Raw genomic sequence first — 26,505 nt, 5'->3', positions numbered from 1 at the left:
TGGACCATATGCTGTAGAAAACGCTTTCCTAGAGGAAAAGCAGGAAGGCATGCTGTGGAGTAGTGAGGTTTGAGCCATGAGGAAAGCAATGAAACTCTTCTACCTCTGGGCTCAGATATGAAAATATCTTGATAGCTTTCACTGTGTGTGGTGGGAGAGCCCCCATGTCTGCTCCACTGCAGGGTGTTCCTGACTCGTGTGAAACACTTCGCTGTTGAATCACTTGTCAAATGCCATTGTTTTTCTCTGCCTGTATTTTGGAGCTGGTTAGACCATTTTTACTCAGGGTGCAAATGGACTAACATGATTGAAACACCTCGGCATCATTTATCTGAAGAAAATTGCATTTTAAGTTAGAACAAGCAAAAACCTTGGTAGCCTGTGCTTCCCATGATGGAGCAGGCAGTGAGTCAAGTCACCTCTTGACTTGAGTTTCCTTCTGCTGTGAGCCCTGACAAGGCCGACTGCAAATCCAGTGAGTTGATGGCCGAGGGACCAGTCTTCATGCACAGTGGTGTTGCTCTCTGGCTTGTCCACTGGATCCAATTAATGTTAGGTCAGCTGTTACTTTGGGAAAGACTTAAAACTAGAGCCCCTTATTGCTAGGACTTTGGTTTAGATTAACCCAAAGCTGGTGATGGCTAGAGCTCATTACTAAATTATGGTTATTCAGTGGCTTATGGACCCAATTAATTTTCTAGTTTGCAGATGTTCCTGCTAACCAGGGGTCTCTGAAAAGGTGTCAGATTCCCCATAGGTGGTGGAAACTCCTCAACTCCACCATTTAAGGTGGTTTTCCCAGGTCAAGTGATGGATGCTTCTCTTCATGTTTACTCAGCCGCTTGGGATATCCTTCTTGTTCTTGCCTCATCCACCTACACCTGTCATTTGTCCAACTTTTGTGTTTTATAGTGGTTCTCAGCCCTTTGTGGTTGGCTTATGTCATCATGTCCCCTTCCTCCCCTGCTACCACTGCAGAAGATGAGGGGGTGAGGTGGAGGCTGCTGGTTTATTCCAGTCATCTGTGAATCAGAAGGCTTTAGACTCTTGGAGGAGGGATGGTGCTTCTAAAATAGTGATAGTGGAACTGAATGGTTAATTTTGGATGTTGCATGTCGCATGAACAACTGGGGCAGTCCCTGGCTCTTGGCACTGTCGTTTTGGAAGACATTTTGCATTGCTTTGTGTTTCCTTTGCCCCATTTGCTGAAACAAATACAAAGGTACGTGTTGCAGTGGATGCTGTGTTCCTCCTGTGCCCCCCAAAACTGGAGGAGCATCTCAGATACGAAACAGGGGGAGAGGTAGAGCCAAGAAACCGGGCAACTCTATTCAGTGAATAAAAATGGGAAATACATTGAAGTCTAGATACAGCATCTTTGTAGTAATAAAAGCAGTAGTACAGATTTACTGGTGAAGGAGTTTTAACTGTAATACTGTGGAATAGTAGGTTATTTTGTGTTCAAGAGCTACATTTATCACAAAAATGATGATATACAAATCACTTCCATATCACAAAATGTTCTTGGTCAAAATTGGCTTGAGGCAAGTGATATCTTCGAGTAAACAGTATATGAAGACCATATCTTAAAATGATAGATCACCTAATTTTGTTCTGACAGAGGTTTTTGCCGCAACAAACATCTGTCACTGAAATACCAATTCAGAGATATGGAAGCCAAATTGTGGAGGTTTTCTAGTATTTGTCACTCCTAACTTAAGAACGCTACTGTTAGTTCTATAGATATTTGAAGATAGTAGGCAGCTTGCAGTTTAAACACCCTAAAGTATTTAGTTAAGTATTTTAAGAGATGTAAGGATCTTTAAATGCAGATTAGCAACTTCTGAAGTGCTACACGTTGATTCGGTATAGTAAGTGCAAAGCTGATGTGTTGCTGATGCTGCACAGAAATTGTATGATCTTAAAACGTAGCTGTTGTTGCACAGTAGAGTTGAAAAATATTTGATGAACTGAGTGTGGTGTTATTAACTGTATTTTTAGGACAATCAGTGTAAAATGATACGTAGGTTTTGAATTGAGCCAGGGCTGCCATTTTGGTATTTTCAATATGGGGCTGGCAGAAGCATAGCTTAAAATCAGATTGCCTCATATAGGGTATTTGGTGCTTCTTGCTTTTCAGTGGGATGCAGTTCTGTCAGGGCTGCTTCTTTAGGGAAATTGTGCACTGCATGGAGCTTGCTAAGACCTAGAGGAGAGAGAGGAATCTCTTACTGCAGAGGGTGTGAGTACTAAACACTTCTGATATGCCCTTTGAAATCAAACTTCTGACCCTGTTCTACAACTGAATATAAAATATTCATCAAAAATGGAAATTTTGTCTCAAGCATTTAGAGACGTGATTAAATTTCATTTGGTTGATAGATGCTAGGGGTATAAATGCAGTAAAAATATAAATATCTATTAAAAAATATGTATCTATCTCAATATAAGTAGTTATTTGTATGTGTGTATAGTTAGCACCTAACAAACTAAAAAAAAAAAAAAATGCAAATGCACTACTGATACTGGTTTTGAAGTCTATTTTTGCTGACTTGTGGTAGGAAAATAAAATTTGGCTGCAAACTACCAACATTCTGTGATATTTTGCAGACAGGATGAAATGGCAAATACCAGGTCCTCAGAGGAGAAAAGCAGTTACTACTCATGTTAGAAATTTTTCCAAGATTATTATTATGCATTGCATATTTTGGCCTAATTACTTTCAACACCATTGATGTTTCTTTAACTCTCTGTTAACAAGAATGTCCCTACCAGTGCAATTGCTTAGGTCCCATTTAAATACTTTTCTGCCTTTACAGACTGCCTCTGCACAGGGAAAACTTCTCCAATATAAAAATGCAAATGCATTACTCTTGGTAACTTTAATTTTTTTTTCTATTCCTTTTAAAATGGTGCTGTGATCAAATCTGAAGTCTGAAAGATCTGTAAGTGCTTTGTTTGCTCCTCAGATATATATTTTAAGGTATTTAAATTTCTCAAAGTAAAGCTGTGTTTCGTTTAAATTTCTCTGGCTAAACATAATGCAGAAAATGGAAGCCAAATTTGAGCTAGGCAAACTACATACAATAAACAAATGAGACCTAGAAGTTGAGTTTTCTTACCTGTGTTATCAGTTCTCATAATTACTTAATGCTATTGCTGCGTTATTTTATATACAAATTTTAAAAATATATGCCCTTGTTTTTAGGGACATAGTAGTCTGATATCACATTGAAAAAACAGTAGTAACCACACACTGAATTCAAGCTGTTGTAAAAATTGCTGCTACTTACTAATAGCAAGTTTGGGGAGGTTAATAATCAGACTATTAGGTGTCAGAAGATTTTGTGCAAAAAAATTATTTTTCTCTGAATTAACGATCATCTAAAGCATATTTAGAGGTCAGTTTACATGGTATAGGAATATTACCCGTCAAGAGTATTAAAATTTTAATTCTCTTTTTGTGGAAAATGTAACAAGAATTCCGCAAACAACGATTTTTATTTTTCCCCCATAGCTTTCTGATTCACCCCTTAAACTTAATCAACGTTGCTGATTGCAAGATAATCTCTCAGGACTTGTTTAATTTGGACCAAAAGCTGACGAACTACTTATCAGGCTTTCCTGTGCAGTATCAAGGAAAATAATCTGGTTAAATTTCATGAGGTACAAATTTAAATGTATGAGATTCTGCCTTTTCTGTGCCATAAGGAAGGTTAATTTCCCGATTCCGTGGGAGCCTGAGGGTTTGTGGTGCAGGAGCCAGAGCTGCTGGAGGACGGGAGCGGGATGGACCCGCTGGCTGTGCCCGCGCATGCGTCCACAGGAGCGACAGCGATGGAAATGCAGCGTTTGTATTGTCCTCCGGTTGCCAGGTGAAAAGTGTTGGCCGGTGTCAGAATAGCAGTTCCTGGTGAAGAATTGGCGGTCCTGGGAGCGGACTGTGCTGCAACAGCCGTGGGCTCCAGGGAAGGGAGGAATGGGTTAAAGAATTCATAAAAAATGAAGGATCCTAATATTAAAGTGGGGGAGAATGTGGGTGAATGACATATTTTTTACACACCTCAACTGTCAACATTTCTAATCAAATCATCTAGCCTTCTTGCTTCTTAAATGATACAAGCAATATTTCCTGTAATAAACACCCCTAAGTCTAATGAGAGGCCCTAAGGCAACTTCAAATGTATGAATTCATTATAATTGAACAACATAATCTGCAGGGCAAAGATGCCTGCTACCCAGTCTTTTAACTTCTCACGGCTTGGGTGTTCTATGAAAAATGTTATACATTTTGTTTACAATGTATTGCTGCTATTTGAAGTATTGTATGTTCCTGTAGTACATAAGATGGGGACGCATAATGGAGGAAAAATCAAGGAGGCAATCTTTCATTTTGTTCTTGTATGAAAAATTCAAAAGACTGAAAACTCACCCAGAGAAATTTTGCAAGCATATTATTTTCCGATGTTTCGATCAATTTGTCTGTCAACCATGCTGAGAGGTGGAAGGGGCCAGCAAAAGCAATTTAGCTTGTGAGGTCCAAAATAGAAATGTTTTAGGAAACCTTGTCACATGTTATTTTTTTATATTAGAACTGCTGTGGTTTTTATTTGCTAGTCATATTATGAAGAGAAATTGGTATCAATCATCTAAATCACCTATGAATAACTGATATAACTATTACTTTTGTGCATATAAATAAGGAAAAAAATATTTAAATGAAGCTTTTAAAGCATAGCAAAACCTTTGGGTAGACAACAGGCTCCCTACTAGGGTTTTCCCATTTAAAAAATATCCTGTGCATTTTAATTGATTGTACCCAAGTGACATCATACTGAATCATCTTGCATATGAACATATTGACCTCTCTCTGCCTTTAATTAAGCTATGATTGCTTTATGATAAGTTTGCCATGGATTGATAGGTGTGCCAGCCGATGTTTAAACTCTATGCGCTCTGCGTGTGTACATGGCTGTATAAGGTAGCATATGTGCAGGAGGGAGATTAATTCTCTCATTTGGGGGCTTCCTATTTGTTTATATGATAAATACAGCTCCTGTCACTAGTGAACTGTTGTTGATGCGGCTGCAAACTGCAAGTTTAGTAGCAAACAGCAAATTTTGTTCAGTCTCCTGTCCACTGCACTTCACTGACACTGAAATGTGACCGTTTCACAAATTGATGTGGAGAAAGTTTGTTTAGTACAGTTGGTGAAACTTTAATTTTGGTGAACCAGAATGATGTACAAAATCTGTAATAATTCCATACTAAAGTTCATCTATCATTAACCCACTGTGTAGTTGAAAAATGTCAGTGTTGTTACCTGTATTAAGTGGTTTGTGACTTTTTTTATATATATGTGTGTGTGTGTGCGCCTGAGTGTGTTTATAAGAACAAACACATGCACAGAAGTACACGTTGAAAGGATTTGCCAATGTTGTTGACTGTGCGAACATGAACAGCTTTTTTGAAATGGAGGATTTTAAAAAAAAAAAAAACAAAAAAAAAAAGCAGAGAACAGCACTAGTGTTGTAGCCCAAAGGAGGACTTCTGTCTGTCTGCCTTTTACTCCTTTCCTGCCCTGGTGTCTATCTGCTGTGACCTACGGGACTGAAAGGCGCCTAGGGAAGGTGGTTTCCACAGACACACTGAAGGCGTACGGTCAGTCAGCTGAAAGCAAGACGTCAGTGAGCTTTACACCAAAGCAAGTCAAAGGCTGGGTGCTTTGGATGCCCTTATTTCAGAAGTGACTCTTTCAGGCAAATGCAGGAGAAGGAAATTGTGTAGTTGTCTGTTGAGGGTCTTGGGTTGGCCATAAGGGGAGGACGAGGTAGAGAAAATGAGAAAAATACAGGTCATGGGAGAACTGTATTGAGTAAGTGAGATGGAGGATCTTAATGGGTTTTGGAAGAAGCAATGGAGATGTATTTGGGGGGGATAGGGTGGTTAGAGTGGGGAGAAGGAATGTAGTTTTGTCAATACTGTTTGAGACGTGAACAAATGAAATATAAAATTTTAGCAGTGTAAGTAGGAGGGCAAGTGAAACTTTTACAGTGCTAGAAGTGTGATGGACTCCTGTTCATTCAGACTCAGCAGTGTCAAGGATGACATATTAGGGAAAAGATTATTTTTAGAGGAAAGCTGGAGAACTGCCTCTAATTGGAGGAAACAACAGGAGATCAGGATGCAACATGATATATAGTAATTATAATAACTTTGTGAGATACCGTTACAAAAGTAATAACCAAAATTGTGATGCAGAAGAGCATACAGAGTGGGCAAGCAGACAGGGAACAGAAACCTAAAGAACAGCAAAGAAGAAAATGGAGAATAGGAAGAACAAATGGAGATAACTAATAGTATGATCGAGTATGGCAGAGGCAGCTGCAAGCTGTGGCTGCAGGACGCAGGAAAGGAGAGACCCTTGAGGACCACATCTCTAAAGACAGTGAGGAAACACAAAGTTTACTGTATTTCTGAATTAGTATTTTCTTACTGCTGTTTAAATAAAGGAACTCGATAGCATAGGTGTCTTCTGGAGTTTTATCAAATATTTGGGGAAATGTTGTTTTCCTAGTTTTCTAGCATTTACTATGAGGAACAAGCAATGAGTCAGGATTGTCTCTGAACCAGTTGAGTCAGCAGTGTCCCTTACAGAGGACAAACTCAGTGTCCCATTCTTAATGGAAGATACAGTGAGAAATCAACTGCTTTGTTCCTGTTCTTAATGACAAGAACAGCACTGGCTGCTTTCAGGCCCTCTGACACTTGTGTGGCTGTTAGTAAGACAGTACATGTACTGGTTAATGGTTTAGCTTTTTCAGTTGTTTTGTATCTCAGATCAGATCATCAGCTGCTGGTTGTTTATAGCCCTTAATTTTTCAAGCTCCATAGCCTTCTGATATTAATATCCTTCGTCATATTTTGCTACCTCTGAAGGAGAGCCTTAATGGATGTTGATGGCACTCATGACTGCGTGGTATAAGATTGCTGAGAAGTCACCCAATTATTACTCTTACCTTCTGATCAGAGGCTTGTACCATTAGGGATAGAGAAAGACAGCCCATCTCTTCCTTTGTGTGCTTCTTTAGCCCGGTCTTTGATTTTTCCCAAGAGTAAAGATTTCTGCTCTTTCCTTTGAGAGACTGTACTGTGGCTTAGCAGATCCGTGTTGCTCCTTCAACGTTCACTGCAGATGTGCCTCTTGTAATTTCATGCTATCATTCCTAACTCCATTATATTTACTTGCCTAAATAATGCTGCTTGATAATTGGAGATTATGCATTTTGAAAGATATAAACTGTTTAATTACCACTTTTACCTACTGTTTGTTAACATTGCATGCTGCATGTAGTGTCATGTGAAGCTGGTATGTTTATTTAATTTTCTCTTACATCACATCTCACAGCTTTGATAATCATTGCTTTGTAAATTCTAGAAATTGGAATTTTCTAGAAAAGTCAGAAATAAATGGAACACTCCAGTCCAAAGTCCCACACAAGTGGTGGAAAAAGATGTACTGTATTAGCCAAATATGATGGTCTTTGGGTTTGGAAAGATTAAATTCCAGATGATTTGTTAGGGAGGTCTGTGTAGTTATTTGTAGTTTGTGTCATGGGTGGGGATTTATTGCTGTTGTGATAAATTTATATTCTTCAAAATAGATAGGCTGTATTTTCCCTATTCCCAACACACAGATGTGAGTGTTGCAATGGGGAACAGAAATTTTAGTGCTTTTAATATTCTTCGTATTGTGCTTTGGAACAGTTTTGCTTTTTAGTTGAACATTCCTCTAACAAATCAACACATTTTTCTGTAGACCTTCAGTTTTGTAGAACTCGCTTTTGCTTTCCTTTGATTTTTTTTTTTTTTTTAATGTTTACACTTCTGGTATTAAAAATCTCAATATCCTAGAATTTCAGAAATGGAAAACAGTCTCTAACTTTTCTGATAATTTAAGCGTCATCTGAAATAGCTTCAGGGTTTTCCTACCTGTATGTTAATGTTACTGATGTGTCCAGAGAAAGTCCTTCACCTGTTTAGTTCTGTAATATGGTGAAACTGTTCTTTTGTAACCTTTGTCCGTGAAGGAAAATCAGTATAGTAAAACCTTGGATGGGATAAGGCCTTTGTGGAAAAACTTGCTTTAAAAAAAAAACAAAAAACAAAAAACCAACCCTGTAACCTCAAAAATTAAATGGCTTTACCACATTTTTAGGGTTTGCTTTGCAGCACCTAAATACTTCAGTATCACTTATTTAGATGAATATCCAGTCAGTGAATGTAATATCTCTACATATATCTCATATAGCTACACTATAGTTGCATAAATACTTTCAGAACTGCATAGTTAAAAAAATATTTTCTGTCATTAACATTGGTCTCTAAGAATGTGAGAGAATGGATGTTTGGATGGAAGCGTAAAACTAAAAATTATAGTCATCTAGAACTGAAGGCATAGATTGATCATCACCTTTATGCTTGTTGGCTTAGGGTAAAATGCAGATGTGTGCCAGTTCTTCGTATTGTGCTTTGGAACAGTTTTGCTTTTTAGTTGAACATTCCTCTAACAAATCAACACATTTTTCTGTAGACCTTCAGTTTTGTAGAACTCGCTTTTGCTTTCCTTTGATTTTTTTTTTTTTTTTAATGTTTACACTTCTGGTATTAAAAATCTCAATATCCTAGAATTTCAGAAATGGAAAACAGTCTCTAACTTTTCTGATAATTTAAGCGTCATCTGAAATAGCTTCAGGGTTTTCCTACCTGTATGTTAATGTTACTGATGTGTCCAGAGAAAGTCCTTCACCTGTTTAGTTCTGTAATATGGTGAAACTGTTCTTTTGTAACCTTTGTCCGTGAAGGAAAATCAGTATAGTAAAACCTTGGATGGGATAAGGCCTTTGTGGAAAAACTTGCTTTAAAAAAAAAACAAAAAACAAAAAACCAACCCTGTAACCTCAAAAATTAAATGGCTTTACCACATTTTTAGGGTTTGCTTTGCAGCACCTAAATACTTCAGTATCACTTATTTAGATGAATATCCAGTCAGTGAATGTAATATCTCTACATATATCTCATATAGCTACACTATAGTTGCATAAATACTTTCAGAACTGCATAGTTAAAAAAATATTTTCTGTCATTAACATTGGTCTCTAAGAATGTGAGAGAATGGATGTTTGGATGGAAGCGTAAAACTAAAAATTATAGTCATCTAGAACTGAAGGCATAGATTGATCATCACCTTTATGCTTGTTGGCTTAGGGTAAAATGCAGATGTGTGCCAGGCTGATTTCAAAAGCGGTACAGAAATTCATTTGAGTAGCTCTTAAATTTCTAAATCATTAGGTTCAGGATGGAACTGTTAAGGACGGCATGATTTATCCTTAGCACAATTTTTTGCTAAGCTTTATATAAAGGAGAGGAATGAGGCTCATGCAACCTTCTCCACTGTTAGAAGTGAGATATTGTCATTCTGCAGGATTGTATGGTGAAGTGGTTGCTGAAAACAATTTTTAATGCAACTTCAGTGGCCATTTGTAATAATACCAATTCTAACTTTCCATTTTTTTCAGGAAATTGTCAAAAATATAGCTCCTATTAGTTCTTCTATACCTTGAATTTCAGTTTGATTTCTGCTGTAGTGTAAGCTCTTTGACTTTTGTCATTTCCTTTCTCATGGCATTTCATTAATATTATGTACTAAAATATTGAATGCTTCAAGATTTGTAATTGGGGAAAATGCAAATGTGCTTTTCTGTCTCCACCACCTGGCAGGAAGGATGAATTTTTCTGCCCGGCATTGTAAGAGGAGAGTTCGGTGGAGCTCAAATTTCCGTTTTCTGTGCATGATTTTTTTTTTCTAGATTTTGTTTTGTTTTTACAAAATATTGGTTTATTGAGAGATGTGTTACCCTCAATTGACATATTGACATTTCCAGGAACTGTGGTTATTGTTTTGAGAAATACAATCCTACACTGACAGATTCCTATCATTATTTGGAACCGTTGCTGAGGGTTAGTGAGACAAGTCTCATAAATAATGAAAGTGAATCATATTGGGGAGAACAGCAGCGAGAAATGGTGGAGTGTACAATGCTGACACCAGATAATTTTTGCTCAGCCATGACATCATGCGGTGTTAATGTCATGCGTTACAGTGGTGACATTGACTTACAGTATTGAAACCCCGTTACGTGGTGGTAATTAACTTGTGTCACTAACTACCCATTAGTAATTAGCAGCGCAGGGGATAACTAGGCTAACGCTGTATGCCTCCCTGTGCACCACCCAGCCTCTCTGGGTGTTTTGCTGGAGCAGCAGACACAAATGTACTGGCCATGCAAGAAATACACTTGAACGTGGAATATTTTTTACATGGCTTCTAGTAACCTAATTTTTTTTTCTCTGTAGTTTCGCAGACTTTGACAGCTGTGGAAGAAGTTTCACACTGGACTGCATCTGATTTGCAGTTTTACAGTGAGCAATTGGCAGCAAAGGTAAAAACGAGAAACAAGCCCGGTTCTGGAGGAGTTACATAAGGCAAAGGCTCATCAGCCTAACTGTGGCTTGACCTGGTTTTGGGATGCATTTCTCAAGTTAGCGGAGAGCTCTAATTAACCTCCTGTTAAAATAAGTTAAATCATTTCATTTACTCTTGAGCTAACAAATTTCTCCCTGCTGTTATTTCTGGAAGCAGGTAAGTTTAATATCAAATGCCCTTTGCATGCCAGAAATGTGTTTCCATTATTATTTAACCTTATTCCTACAATGATGATGCCCCTGTATGTGCTGTGAAAATGCCAGACTTGAAGAGAGGCTAACATACACTGCCATAATTATTTTAATGAGAGAGAATGGAGAAGACACTTCTCTGCCATCTGTCAACAGAAAGCAGTCATATTGCATGCTAGACTTTATTCACTGACAAATTGTTCTTCAGTACTGAATACCGAGTTCTCTATTACTTCTTCTAGGTCAACAGCATTTATAATCTTCCCTGGTTCTCTGTGAAGTCTACAAATTATTACTCCAAAGACGCTCATTAATTTTGTGTTCTCGCATATCTAAAATTGAAACTTCCAGTGTTATTTGCTGCTTCATGCATTCACCCTCCTCCACAACGTTGTACGCACGACGGAGAGGGGACAAATGGGTTGCAGAAGCACGTGTGCCACTTTTTAATGTGAAAATCCCATAATCAATAAATGCTCTAGAAAATGTTGAGGATACTTTGATTTTATTTAATTTATTTCTCACGGGGCTTTTATATTTAAAAAAGAAAAACCCATATAATGCAGTTTGCTGGCAGGTGGTTGGAAAACCTGAGGGAAAGGAGGATTGGCAGTTTTTATATTTTTCCATACGATTATTCTCTTGACTGTTTTTACTATTACTTTAGTGGCAAGGAATTTGTTTCATATGAAATTACTAGAAGTCAGCAGTTTTATCCACCCACGTAATAGCTGCCTTGATGATGCTGTGATCTTGCCAATGTAAGATCCCATCATATCACACTTGACTTTTTTTACTTTTTAAAATGTGATTTATAAATAGCCAGAAATGAGACTATAGGGTAAGGTATGGCTGTGGCTATGCTTTATGATGGCCTTTATATTATCCTTCAACATTTGCCTCTCAGTAATCTGTTCCATTTAGTGCATAGAAATGGCACCGGCCTGGACATGAACTGTGCTTGAGCTCTGCTCCAAACCATAGGAAATGTATAGAATCCCCTTGTTCACTTTAGTTATATGGTCATAGCTATAGGTAAATCGAAAAGAATTTATCATGAAAAGGCCAAAACTTCCAAATAACATTAAGCAGTATGACTATCTTCACCTGTATCTTATTTCTTTATTAAAGAAGCTGCTGCAAGGCCCTATGACATCTTTCTGCATATTCTTATTTATGAATAACTGATAGGAAGGTGTTGCTTCTCCTCAGTGCCCTTAGATTATTTTTCCTCCTAGGAGGATTGCAGCAAGAGCTGAGCCCTGGTTCGGCACAGAGGGCTGTTACTGCCCAGGGGAGGAGGAGGAGGAAGAAAATGTCTCTATTCCGGATCCTTTTCCCATCCCAGAAGGTGTGGGCTCTGGGAAAGTTGCTTTTCGCCTGGGTGGCGGCCGTGTCCCCTGCAGCCCCTGGCATTGGGGTGGCACCGTGCCTTGGCTCAGCCTTCACCCTGTCCTTGGTTCGCGCCGTCCCTTACACCGAACATCGAGTGGCAGAACTATTATATAGAAAAATATCACGATCTTAAATATTTTTGAAAACACTGTTTCATATAACTTTTTTCCATGCTCCTACTGTTCCTGTTTGGAATGGGGCTGTGATGCTTGAAGTGAACTTGATTTGCATTTGGAGACTTTGTGATATTGATATATCTCAAAATACTCACTCAGCCGAAGAATTGTTGATATTTATCTGAAGCTTCAAGTTACTGTGTACAGAATAAAAAAATAATATAAAACAACCCAATGAAACTAAAGTTTTACTGGTTTGGTTTTTTGGTAAGTCTACAAAAAGATTTGAAAAGTAAAACTCTGGCTAGTCATGAGCTGGAATATGATAGAAAAGAATTAAAAGTAAAACATATATGGAAAAAAAATACTCAGTTTTCAAACTGTTTGGTTTTAAATTTGCCTTATTTAACCACAGTTTAAAACAAAACTAAAATATAATTTCATTGTAATATAAATCCAAATTAGCATGAGCTTCTTTGAGCAATCCTGTTGTGTTTTCAGATGGGTGCTGCAGTTTGAAAACCAGGGAATAGTGATGCTGGTTATTTTCTTAGCGCTCTGATTTTGAAATGTGAATCTTTTTCTTACTTTCCTTGCTCAGCCACTACAAATCAGACTTTTCATAGACTGTGTGATATTAATCTCCATGGGGTGGACACCTCTATGCAGGTGCTATAGCTCTTCCCCTCCTCCAGTTAATTCGGGTTTTAATCTCAATTCCTTTGATTTATTTACTTATGTCATGTGTAATGTGTCTGGCTTCTTGCCCTTGCTCTGCTTTCCCTCTTGTATACATTGGATGCGTTCTTGCTGTTTCACTGTTGTCTTCACCTCTTGCTTTTTGTTCCTTGGGACACGCTTGTTTGATACTGTGTTCTCTGGTGATGAATTTCCTGCAGTTTGCTTACTCTTGTTTAACTTTCTGTTGTATTATTACACAAATTGCTTTTGGTGTTCGCTTCAGTTGAAACATATGAATCAAAATAACGGTGCTTGTGATACAGGAAAATATGGGCTCTGGCGTGGTGGTTCTTTATTTTGTTAAATTCTCCTAATCACATCTTCTTACTGCAGCCTCCTCAGGTGTTGGTATGCAGTCCTCTTCCCCTCCCACAATGGGCTGTTGGGACCTTTATTCACTCTGAGAATAGAAGATTTTGATGGAGGAAAGGGAAAAAGTGAAAGCAAATAGTGAAATGCTTCATTTTCAGTTTGAGCTCACTGGTAGAAGAGGCCTCTCGGTAACTGTTAGTAACCTCTTTATGAATTACTCTTTGAATAATTTAGATGAGCTTAGCTGTCTTAAAAAGAAATAATGAAATAGCAGCATATCTCTGTTTGCAGAACTTAACTGAAGTTTCTAAACGTGCGTGTCTTCCCAGCACCGCGCTGGGCTGGCCAGGCAGCCGTCACACAGCAGCAGTGAATGCAGTGGTACTGGTTATTTCATGTTTACCTTAAGCTAAATATTGTTTTATTTTATCTATGCTGCTGTTCGATTAAATTTTTCTTTAGGAGACTGCCAGCAGATAGAAAATAAACAACAGGACAAAATACCTGTTTAAAGGTTTTAGAGAATTGCTGTAGGCTTGGTAAAGGATGAAATGGGCAGGCGCTTTCTGAATTGCAGGTTATTGTTACACAACTCAACCTTTCTGGAGTGTGGATTAAAATAGTGACGTTCCAATGTTTTCCACTAACAAGGACTTCATTTCTCTTTGAAACCCCTCCTGCCCCGGTGCTTCGATCCTAGGGGGGGTCCCTGGGAGCTGTGCAGTGGTTGAGCATCAGCCTGCTTGAGGTTTGAAGGCCTGGGAGACAAATGGTACCATTAACTTGGGGATAAACACTGGCTGGTTAACTACTTACCTTATAATTATGTATTTTTTAAATTTGAATCTAGGAAAATATTTCAGATCATTTTTCCGTGATGTCGGTGTGCTGCCCTGATTCACTGCTTTGGTGAAGCCATGTGATTTTTATTTTTCTAATCTGTCCGAACACCTCTGCTGCACTGGCCTTAGTTACATTTCTCAGTGCTTCCTTGCAGAGGAAATAAGATCTCTGTTTATCATCTAGTCAAATGCCTATCTCATTATTCAAGCTACACGTCTGAGGTCAAAGATGATATCACATTTTCAGCAGTACGGATGATTCAATATGAGTACCAGTTTTCCTAAAGTAAAAGCAAAGTTTGTTTTTTGTAGGGCAAAAAAGGGAGAAGATAGCAAACTTCAGCTTAATTAGATTATTTAAAGTTAACATCGAGGCTCTCGGTTAGAGCAGAGGTAGAGCCCAAGTTCATTTCGGTTAGGGGTTAAGCGAGATGGAAATCTCACCGCGTCCGTCTCTGCACTGCTGCCAGCCTGTCTGTCTGTCTTTGGGGCCTTCCTTACTTCATGGGGATCCTGAGTAAAACAACGCAATAGTTTTTCTTTGTACTGTGTAGTTTAATATTTCAACTAATACTTGTGGCTGCTCTGATTATTTTTCCAGTAGTATTTGGTCCCTTTTCCTGCTCCCTGGTCCACTCGCATAAAGTTTGGTATTGAAGCAATGTTATTTCCCAGATCCACTGAACGGGTTTTAAAGTGTAACACCCAACTGTTAAAATTATTGCATCTTTTCCTTCGACACCTTGTCAAATAAAATGTCTCATTACCATGCAAATAGAAATCGTTCCTGTTGCCAGGCAGGCAAAATGTTACCGTACAGATTACAACTTCTTGAACCACAGCATAACACCAAACACGACATTCGGAACAAATATAACTTCTTATATCCAAGCAGCAGTAGTTTGATGGTGTGTGAGTGAGGAGGAAATGTCAGGCTGAGTCCTGAAATTTTAACAACTTAATTCACATTGCAGCACAGTAGTAAGTATATCTAATAGTATAAATAAGATGCAGTTGTTAACTGTTCATGTGTCATAATGTTTGATTAAGGATGTAGAGATAGGAATGAAATTTTAATTTGTTGAAGACACCAACTTTGTCTTGCACCAGGGACACTTACTCGAGTGAGCAGACTTGACACGAGTGACTGTTGAGCTAGATGTTGTATATGGGATTTTCATGTACTAAGAAAACTTATTTTGTGGGTTCTGCATGAGTATTTGTTTAAAATTTGGGCCTTAGGATCATCAGCCCATATTCCTGTTTAGAGATCAGTTACACTTAAGAAAAACATTTATGTGCATTTCACAAAAACAGTCACAGTGTAAGTGACCTGAAACATATGCTCACTCCTAAGTTAGTTTGTAAAGTCAAATACTTTCTGTAATACCTAATTCAGAGTACTTCATTGGCAATGAGTGGATAGTAGTTTGTTTCGGAAGTATAGCCGTTTCTTTGGACAAAAGTTTGAATGATTTCCAAAACTTCCAACCACCTTCTTTACTGGTGTTTATTCTTTTTAGGAAAAATCATTTTGCATGCAAACAATTAGCGGTTCTACCGGTGTCTAGTCTTTAATGTAAATATTTTAACTGTCTGTCTTTGCTGTTCAAAACACTAGAAATGGGTAATTCATCCAAAATAAATACACAATTTTGAAGCTGATTTTCAAGCAGATGACTGGGAGGAGATACTGGAAACAAGCCAGTGGCTTCTCATCCTGTAGTTCCCAGAATTAATTTCCTCAGAAGTACGAAAGGCTACAATGCAAAATTAATTCAATCCACACTAAATGTTTGCATTTGCCAGTCGTGTTCCATTCTTTCTAGAAATGTTCATCCCATATTTTCTGTAATTGTTTCCATGTCTTTCCTATAGCAGAAAAACAAAACCGAGAAGTCCTACATCTTAGAAAATGCTGGTTTCCAAGGCTTCATGACGTTTGTCCTTTCTTTGGAAGAGGGAAATTTTCTTTTCAGGCAACTTGTCCAAGAAACGTTTTTGCTTTGTATGGTGAGTTTTCTTAGAAACCAACCATTCCTTTCCAAAGCATCTCCCCTATGTTCTGTTCGAACTCTTTCATTATGGAGATGGTTTTATCTAATTACAATACACCTCCTGGTTGCTTTTTAAAAAGGGGAGATGGGATTTCAGGTATTTCCGATCCAATGCACAAGGTCAATTTTATATATATCAAAGACAATACCTGATTAAATGAACAAAGTATGCCATAAAGGAGGAATTTAGATACTCTGTTAGAAACTAAAAAATTGCTCTGAATCTTTTTTCCCAGTCTGCTGAATCAAGGTTTTTGTTTTAAGTGATTCCTCTTTCTATAAAATCAAATGTTATTTTAAATGATTTTCAGAGTATCTTCAACTGCTAGCATAGGTTTGAGATGTATAATACAACTTCATTTCTGATAAGACTTCTCTGCTAAGCTGCATTAAAATAGATTTTATTGGGAAAGAATTGGCTAAATGGATGGGATTTCTTCAGCTGTAAATGTATGACAAAAGAGAGAGCTTTTTGTATTTTTTGAGAATCCTTTTTGTAACAAAATCACAGTTTGAAGTTCTGGATTTGATAACTGTAGATATTAATATGGGTTAGAAAGTCAGAAATTGCCGTGAGAGCCTTGTCCTCTGGAATCCCCAGTGCCAGAATATTTTTCTGGGAAGCAAAATTGCCTTTTTCATGAAAGAGTCAGAGTGTCACCAACTATGGATGAGTGCTATCAGTTGTCTCATGAGACTATTTCACGGAATTTTTATTCTTGCCTCCAAACTGTGGCACAGTTCCCTCTTCACCTTTCAAATTGAATGAAATAAGAAGCTTTCTGTCTTAACATTTCAAAATCCTCCAATACTTCTAGTCCTTCTTTGTCAGACACACTTGGGTTTTTTTTTTTCCTTTTTATTGAGTAAAAATAACTAGAGGCATTATCCTCCAGTGTGAGCCTTGTTGACTAAGTATTCAACATGGATTTCTTTTGTCCTTGGCTGAGGAACCACCAAGGAACCTTCTACCTTCCAGAATGCACAACCGTAGCATAGACCTCAGCAGTTTTCCATAGTACTCACTTGATACCAAATGGCCAATAGTTGGAATTTTACATGGATTCTTAGACCGACAATTTTCTGTAAAGTATTTGATTGATAGTTTAACCCCATCTGTATGTCTAAAGTCTGATTTACTTTCAGTTAATTCCACAGTTGTATGATTAATGGTAATTTCACTTGCACAAACTCTGGTCACGTGGTCTGCAATTTGCTGTTGAGTTTCTTCTTCTGCCGCATGAGACATCAGCATAGCATGAGATTCGGCAGAGATTTGTCTCCTCCAACGAATGAGGTGTTTTCAGATAAATAACTGAAATACAGAAGTATCTGATACCAAACAAAACACTTGTTTTCTAAGTCAAATGGCCACATTCTTGAAGATGCATCTGAGTCCCCGTAGTGTTGCGCTGTTGAGTCTTCTCTGAGCAAGGCGTTGAATTAAAGTTTGACTTTCCCAAGAGAACAAAATTCTCTTGCCCCTTGGATCTTTAAGCCACATCTGTTGAGCACTAATAACCCTAAAGTCTCTGTAGCCAGAACTGTTTTAGTGGCAGAGATTATTCAAATCTATGAACAAGATGTATTTCATATAAAATCCAGCAATATTGATGTCTTCCCGTAATAAGACTTTGATGTTTATTTTGATTAAAATGGGTGCTGTAGTAATAATGAGAAGGTGCAGAAGGCTCCGAAACTCCTCCACAGGCAGAAACTCCCCTTCAGATGAGTCAGAAACTATTTCTTCCCAGGAGCATGTGCTTAACTTTGACCTCTCCAGTGCAAGAACTGATGCAGCGGAGGTGAAAGGAGGGTATTTCCAAGTTCAGGGTTTATCAGAGAATGAGTTATGGGTATCTTTTTTTTAAAAGAAAGCTACGCTATGTGGTATGACTGTCCGAGCTGTGCTGGCTGGTGGCAGCATCTGAAGAGGCAGTTCCAGTTGGTCAGAGGCATTGTCTGGGGCAAATCATAGTTACTAATATCACAAGAAATGCTGCTTTCCTTGCAAGCAGCTTGGTATAAATTCTGCTCTATGTCCCCTCATCACTTGGGCTGATCAGAAATCACAGAAATGTCAGATTAGCGTTATTGGACACAAAAATAAAAAAAGTATTTCAAGCTTCCCATGTTCCTCAGACGGATAAACATTGGAAGGTAATGCGACATTGGAATCCGATGGCAACAAAGAAAGAGCGTAAACAATTTTTTTTCCGATATTTGTTAGTGGGAGGAATGTGGAGCGTTCAGCTCCAGCAGGAAACTCAGCTTTCAAGAATGGGAAATAGGGTTTTCTTTCCAATTTTGTGATGGTCATGTACAGATGCAGAACTGGAAAGCTCCATATCCTGTGCTGCTGTAACCCCAAATCACAAATAGAGCAGAATATCTGACTTAAAAAGCAATGAATGAAGTATGTTTACGTTGTCTGTATGTACGGTTGTGTATAGGCAGCTGAGTCTGAAGTAAGTTTTATAATTATGCACCTCTAAAAAATAAAATCTAAGTGTAAACCCTGGCATACTTTTAACTGTAATAGTGTGAAAAACACTGTTCTGAGGAGACAAAAATGTGTATTGGTGCATTTTGGACTATTCCCATATGACCTGCACAGGCAACATGAGAAGTGGCAGCATAACTGTAAACAGAGAGGCCAAGGACCCTGAGACTCTGCTTCACAGGCTGCTCCAAACACTAGTGTTGTTATTCACAGAAAAAAATACTGTCAAAAAACCCACTTTGTAAAGCTGTAATAAATCCAACAGACTGAGCGTCTCTTCCTTGGTATGTTAGATGGAGGCTGTATATTAAATAAAATATCCAGGATGCTTTGGTTTGCTGTATTTTGAGAAAGTCCGAGATTTAAATCCCACAGTTCCTTTGTGAACTTGTGTCTATATATTTTTTTCACAGTATGAGGGGTTTCTGCTTCCACTGGCTGTCAGATAGCTCTGTCCATTGTGAGTTTTGGGGGGCCGGGAGGAGAGGTTTGCAGACTTAAACTGCATGGGCACCTTTCAGTGCTGATAAAGCAGTTGCTGCATTTTCCAGGTCTGTTCATTTTATCAGTAGCATGCGTATTCCAGTGTCAATAAGAAAACATATTTCTTAAACTAAAAAAATTCAACATTTTCCTGTCTCTGTAGGAAAGGTACCAAAATGTGGGTTTTGAACCTCAGGGTGGTTAAATGGGTTCAGTGTCACTGAATTACACTGAATAATCCAATCCTAAAACCTTTAACTGCACTAAGAGTTGGAAATACAGCGTTAAATTTTACTGCGGCTATCTGTTTTAAGGAGAAAATTGATCTCTTTTTAGGCTTTGTAAAATAGCTTAACCTGTAGGTCAGGTTTATCATACGGATTCAGATATATTAGTACAGCTTGCCCAAATGTAGAGACTCTCGTTGAAGTATTTGTATATCCTCAAATCAAGCTGTTCTTGGAGGGCAAAAATGATGGCAAGCGATGAGACAACCAGGATACAAAAGGGTCGAAAATTTACAGAGCCATATACTTCTGTGAGGAGGATTTGTTCAAGAGGGGATCTCATTTACTTTACAACCAGGGAGCTCTGCCATCAGTACTTCCAAGTGATGCCTTCCCTACCCAGGAGCTGTGAAGGGGTGCAGAAAACTTATCAGGTGCAGCAAAGAATGAGTTGAAAATATTTCAGAAATGTCTTAATTGTCCCCTATCCCTCAGGTTTAAGGTGGTCTCCCACAAGCTGTCTGTATAGACTCTTTATGTTCTTACCATCCGCCTGAGGGGTGGGTTGTATTTATATACCATTGCTGTTCTCACATGTGGCTTCATGGATGTATTTTTATGATTTTATATTGAAGTGTTTTGAATGTACAATAATTGTGAAGAAATTCGTAACATGTAAGCAACTCCTCCCAAAGTAAACTCATTTTAATGTGGGTTAAGGATTGCTATTTGCTGACTTCTGGGCACTTATCTTCACATGGCAATTTTCGAGATTCATTACAGCAAATTATTTTGACTTCTTTTTGCCCTAATCCTGCTAACATAAAAGAGGGGTTACTATATGCCCAGAATATTCATAGCGCAATAATACAATTCCACCTGCCATTGAACAAGGGAATTTAAAGAAACAAACACTTCTTTTCTTCCTATGTTTTCTGGTAGGAGAGGATTTGTGGTATTAGGGATATGGTTTTTCCATTTAAACTTGCATGAGGCAAAAGGAGAGTTCCACCTTTAAATGTCAGAGCAGTGAACTGGAGTTGTTTTGATTATAGGAGGTATGTAAGAGCTTCAAAAATAAGGAATACCATAATATTGTTCAGATTAAGTACTAAATCTGGTATTTCCAGTAACTAAGGTTAATCTCTTCTACCACACTGTATGCATAAAGCCGTGTGTCATAGATAAAGCAAAGATAGACTGGTGGCCTAGTCTTACCAAAGACAGATAATGTATAAAAGGTAGTGCAGTTGTTGAGCACAAATGGGTTATAAGGAAATTAGAAATTTCTAAGAGGTACAATATAATCTTGCACTGAAGTAGGGAAATACCAGTCAGGGAAATCTGACAAAAAAGAGATCCTCCTTAGGAGTCCAAATAGTCACTTGGAAAACCGGGCGTCCCACCTGATGAAGACTGATGGCTCTGGTTGTACCAGGAGCTGCTGAGATTTTATAAACATTATTCATTTTTAATACATGTTCTGATCGCCTCAAGTAAAGTATCGAAGAATTTACTCACTGGCACTCTTAATTCTCCTCTTGTTAACTACCAAATAACAGTTTGTCATAAACTTGCTTTTCTTCATTTTAAAAATTCGTAAGACTTTGAATCAAGGTAACAAGTACCACTAAGATACAGTGTTCCCATCAGCGGGACAAAGCAGAGTCTAGAACATCCTAGTCTACGGACATCCTATGTCTAGGACATAAGGAGGCTTTAACTCCTCAGGCACCTGTTTGGGGACAAATGCAGCAAAACTGTTACAACGAGCTGACATTTTTGTGACGTGGGGAGAAGGGGGGAAGAAGCTTTTTGATTTTTATTCTGATACAGTAGTATTGAGTCATGATACAAAGCTGTAAGATAGAATAAGCATGAGTGACTGTGGAAGTGATGAACCACAATCCCCAAGAAGAAACAGGAAAATGTGCAAACTGAAAGCAGTGTCCTTCAAGAAAACGGTTTAATCTCAGTTGGGTAGCTGAGTTCTTACAGGAGGGAAGCTTGAGACAAAACTGCTAAGATCCATCCTAATCAAAGGAGGGGGAAGTTTCAGTGTATGGAAAAGGAAGAAGATGGTGAAACCTCCATGGCTGCATTGAGCTGGACACTCAAAGACCTTAAGACAAGAAAGAAAAGAGAACAAGGGCAGCTCACTTCAAAAGAAAGAGTACAAAAGGAGTAGTACCAGTGTACAAGGACAAAATAAGGAAGTAAGGCACAAAGTAAGATGGAACTAGCAAGAGACATACAGAAATCGATTGGTAAGTACATTAGTAATAAGAGGAAGACCAAATAAAGCGTTTGGTCTGCTACTTGAGGGAAGCAGGGAGCTATTAACAAATGAGACTGAAGTGTTCAATGACTTTTTGCATTTGTTTTCAATTAAAAAAAAATCAAAAGTGAGCAGATGGTTAGCACAATTAATACCAGCAGAAAATGGATAAGATCTCAGCCTAGGAGATCTACTGTTAGAGTCCTGCCTGTTTTAAAAGGCCTGATGATTTTAATCTGAGGATACTTAAGGGACTGGCAAAAGCACTTGTCACACCAGCAGACACTTTTGAAAATTCACAGAGGCTGGGCGAGCTCTCGAATCAAACAGGGAGAAGCACGTAGCCTCTACCATTAGTAGAGGGGCCTCAGGTAAAGGATAAAATGAATCTGGGAAATGATCGGTCTTGGTTTTCCTGTGTTTATTCTAAATTTTTTATTGCAAGCACTTGGTTGGTAACGAGGAAGGGTGTAGCAACCATCATGGATCTGGCAAATTACGGTTTTATCAATTTACTTTTTGCATATCAGGCTTTTTACATAAGTGAGAAGAGGAAGATGTTTTGATTTTTAGTAAAACTTTGGGCATCCTCAGATGGCATTCTTGCTGCTGCCTAGAGAAATGGCTTGAGCTAGCACAGTTCCTAATTTTGCAGGTGGCATCAAGGTGGGAGGGAAGGGAGGTGCAATACAAGATAGAGTCAGTGTTTAAAATAATTCTCGCACATTGACAAAACAGTCTTAAATGAAAGTGATGCAGCTGAAAATTGTCAAATACTCAGTAAAGGTCTTTCTCAAGACTAATCAACCGCCAACTACAACGCAGAACGTGCAGATGGCCAATGTGAGTTGACATGCGGGCCTGTGAAAAGCCAAATGTGTGAGTCAGTGAAGTCCTGCTGTTCTGAGAGTAAGGTGCACTGTCCTGAGACACGGACAGAGAAATATGCTCAGCGGAGTCCAACTGAAATTACATCAGTAGTGGCTTCTGTGAAAGCCATGGTCGGGTCTAGAAAATGTTGTGTATGAAGGGGGGCGGGGGGGACGGACATCATCTGTTGAGACGCCTGTGCAGAAGAGGACAGAAAGATTTAAATTGGAGCAGGAGAGTTCCTGATCAGGAAACATAAAACCTCTGCTGACGTTCTGGAGCAAACTGTCCAAAAAGGTTGGAAAACCTTTTCAAGGTAGGGTTGTGTGGAAAAGCTGAACAAGTCTGTCTGGAAAGATGCACGTGCATTTGATTCTGCATTGGGATGACTGCTTTGGTAGAAGACTTTCCAGAGTACTTTTTTCCAGAGCCTTATTTTTCTGTAATTCTGTGGTTTCTGTGTTTACTTCATTGGTTGGTTTAGCACGTTCTACAGGTTAGTTGGACTTGCTTTGATTTGTTTTTTATCATTGAGATAACATTTGAACCAAAAATGCAACTCTATGACTAGGCCAAAATTATATTTTGCCTTTAACTTCCTAGCTGTTAAGCTCGCTGCAAGGAAGCTTAAACGTTTTAAGTGGTATTGAGAAAAAAAAAAAAAATCAAGGAGGCAGTGTAAGAGAATTTATTAGATTATCGTGCTAGCAATTACTTAACACATACAAATTATGAAATGTATCTTGACATGTAGGTAATGTATCTTAAAGTATCTGGTGTTTAAGTTCATGCAGAGTTCTACTTTAGAAACACATATCTTATGGTAGATTACCACGTACATCACTGTCTAAATAGTTTACTTTCTGAAGTTACTATGCAAAAATACCAGTAGTATATAATGATATCATAAAGTGAAGTGCACAGAAAATGTGTTCCATGTAGAATTACTGAGCCTATCATAAATAAATATGGTGCCTTTCTTTATCATCAGTATTAAAAGCCATGTGACTTCTTTATTGTCACAGGAAGAATTTGTCATTTAAAGCTTTAACGGTCTTAGCTGTGTCTTTGGTTTGTCTGAATTTGACCATCCAGCCCAATAATACTTTTTATTTACCGCCACAGTGGGGTTCCACACATATCAAGTTGTCAAGTCTTGAGTCGGCCCAAAGTTTTAAGAGAGATGCTGCAATGAAATTCTGCTAACCCTCAATTAAGAAAAGGTTTAATTAAAATTCTACGTTCAAAATTAAGGATTTAATTGGGAAAATATTAGAAATAACTAGCAAGTAAGGGTAACAGCAATTTTAATTGTGATGGGGAGTAGTGAGAAAGTCTCTCCATATATATGAGACAGGGTAATATTGGTCAGCATCATGGTGTTTGGGGAGCCGCTAAGAAATATTCTGCAAAGAATGATAAACAGCTCATCTGTTACTGTAGGTAAATTTTATGTCTGCCCTGGGCTAGAAGCCTTCTTCAGTCTCTAGGCTGAAAATGCAAAGGGCGCCAGTAAGTCGAGTATACGCCTGTCTTCAGGGGTTGTAGTTAGGTGTTTTCTGAGCCTCCTTTTCTGCTTATTGAACCAATCTGAAAACTATCCATTACTGTAATTAGGTTATGTATTTAGAAATGAAATTAATAAATTAGGTAAATATCTGCATTGCTTCTCACAAACCTGTCCAGTTTTCCTGCTACCTCCTCAGTCAGAGTGGCCGCAGGCATCATCCCGCCGGCGCGACGAGGGCTGGGAGACCACGGGGATGCTGGTGCCCTTTCTCCTCTGGGAAGATGGTGGCCACTGCCAAAAACACTGCCACAGCTTTGTGGGAAGAATTAAAATACAAGTAATTTTAGGATACAAAGATAATACTAACACCACAGTTTTGTCTATAGATACCAGTCTGGCTTTGGTTAGGCTTAGGCAGGTGTGTTAACCCCTTCTTTGGTCCAGTGTAATGGTGCCTTATTTAGAAATAAATTATTTATGCCTTTTTATCTTTCAGTTGATTTCTACCTTGTTCCAGGCTTTGAGGTGTTTTGTTTCCTATAGTGGAACTTGATCTGCTCTCTTTCTACTGTAGTGTTTAATCCAAGGAAAAATTTGTGATGTTTGTGTCTAAAATAAGAGAGACTCTCTTTGTATCGCCCAAGGCTCAGGAGTCCTTATGTGCCCTAATGTACCCCCATGCCAGATTGAGTACCCCACTCTGTAGCATAGTCCTCATTTATTACCACATCTGACACTGCCTCGTCTACATACTTAATTGACAGAGATTTTATATTCTGTAAAAGCATAAAAAATGCTGGACAGAAATCTGAATTGTCACAACCGCACCAGTCTTAGGCTCATCCTTCCATGTGTTCAATATGACTTTTCAAGAACTATGTCAGCCAGCATGCACTGCATATGCCCCAGTAACTCCACGTAATGCAAACTGGTCTTCGGTGACTTTCAGGTGGCATTTGGTCATCTGTCTGAGGTTATCAACCAGAGCGTCCTTCAGAGACATCTCAAAACCTCTCTCCAAACTCCTCACCCCTGAACAAAAAGTCTCCAGGTTTACTTGAGAGCTCTTTCCCACAAAACTATGTTGACTAGAAATGGTTTTTCATTCATTTTGCTCTGGATATTAAATTTTGCGGGTTTCCCTTTTCCCCTTGATATTTCCCTTAGCTTTTCCTATGGGTTGACAAATGTGAGCAGACCATTGCCTTGCAACCGGTTCAAGCTGCGGGAAAGCCTCCCTTTTACAGTTCTGAGCATTGAAGGCTGCTGCCATGTTTGTGTTAGTCAAAGTAAACATAACCAGATATTTATCATGGGAATTGAGGCCACTCTTCATTTTCTGTAAGTCAGTGGCTTTCTTGTTTTTCCATTAAAATGAGATCCAGTACTGTTAGCACTTTGTATTCTGAAGGACCGGTTTACTGCTTATAGAGATTCTGAGAAAATCCTGTAATTTATTCAATGTGATATTCTTCAAATGTTGCCCAGGCTGATCTATAGTTGTCCATGAAACACTTTTCTTCTGCACTGAGATATGTTTAAGGGTGCCTGTTCCACTCTGCAGCCTTAGTTTTCAGTTGCTGTGACACAGTGTAGATGAACTTGTTTAATACCTGCCCCCCAAAAGGCAAGCCTTTATGCTCTGCATTCCTCTCCTCTCTTGTATTTACGGTGGTTGTTAACCACCTGGTCAGTTGATTCAATTTGCTAATCCAGGGAAAAAAAAGCGGCCTTGCTTCCCTCCATTTTCCCTAAATTATACAGTTATAATTTGATTTTCTGGTGGCTGGTGACCTATGAAGACAATGCAGTACTCCTTATCTTTTTAAGGGGGAAAGGGAGTTTTGGCTTTTTTTTTCCTCCAACTTAGATTAATCTGGTCTAAAATAAGCGAAAGAAATCTCTGGGGACTGCAGGAAGAACATATCCTAACATTGTGTATGCTCTTGAAAGAAGTCTTGTTCGAGTCCAAGGTTTCCTGACACTTCACTGCAACACAAATATGCGATACCACAGTACTTGCTATTTGAGTGGCCGCTGCAATAAGAGCAGAATTCGGTATTGTCACAGCCGTATATTACAGCCGTGGAAATTCCATGTAGTTCATTGGTCCGTGACCAACAAAAATCCCCTTGGACTAACAATTAATCAGGCTCTGGTGAGCCTTTGACTAGCAATAGTTGCAGATGTCACCTCACGCTAGAAGTTGAGGCTTGGCCTTGCACTAAAGGGGAAAACAAAAACCGAGAAAAAAAGCTTTTTTAAGACTTGATTGCTTGACATTTTCTATAATTTTGAGGCATTATAGATTTGCAACTAAATGTATTATAGGCTTGTTTTTTATTGTTCTGTGGGTCTTTGGCTGTAAACAATTTTCAGTTGAGGTTGGGGCAAGACAAAACAGGTGAAGCACTGAAATGTCTGTGTAAATGGA

The 26,505-nt window shown here is 38.5% G+C and overlaps 1 protein-coding gene across 3 annotated transcripts in view; it reads left to right on the top strand.

The window, feature by feature from the left end:
- MGMT (O-6-methylguanine-DNA methyltransferase) overlaps positions 1-26,505 on the top strand; it is a 162,108-nt gene that overhangs the window by 37,349 nt on the left and 98,254 nt on the right. The window contains exon 1 of one of the 3 annotated variants that reach the window (XM_009325853.1): positions 10,509-10,702. The exons of the other annotated variants lie outside the window; for them this stretch is intronic. The gene's annotated coding sequence lies outside the window, so the exon portion shown is untranslated. Of the gene's footprint in view, positions 1-10,508; positions 10,703-26,505 lie in introns of those variants that run through there. 3 annotated transcript variants of the gene reach the window in all.

Source organism: Pygoscelis adeliae, unplaced genomic scaffold (assembly GCF_000699105.1).
Source record: "Pygoscelis adeliae isolate BGI_AS28 unplaced genomic scaffold, ASM69910v1 Scaffold4, whole genome shotgun sequence".
In the NCBI taxonomy this organism is placed as follows: domain Eukaryota; kingdom Metazoa; phylum Chordata; class Aves; order Sphenisciformes; family Spheniscidae; genus Pygoscelis; species Pygoscelis adeliae.
This window is presented reverse-complemented; position numbering and strand designations above follow the sequence as displayed.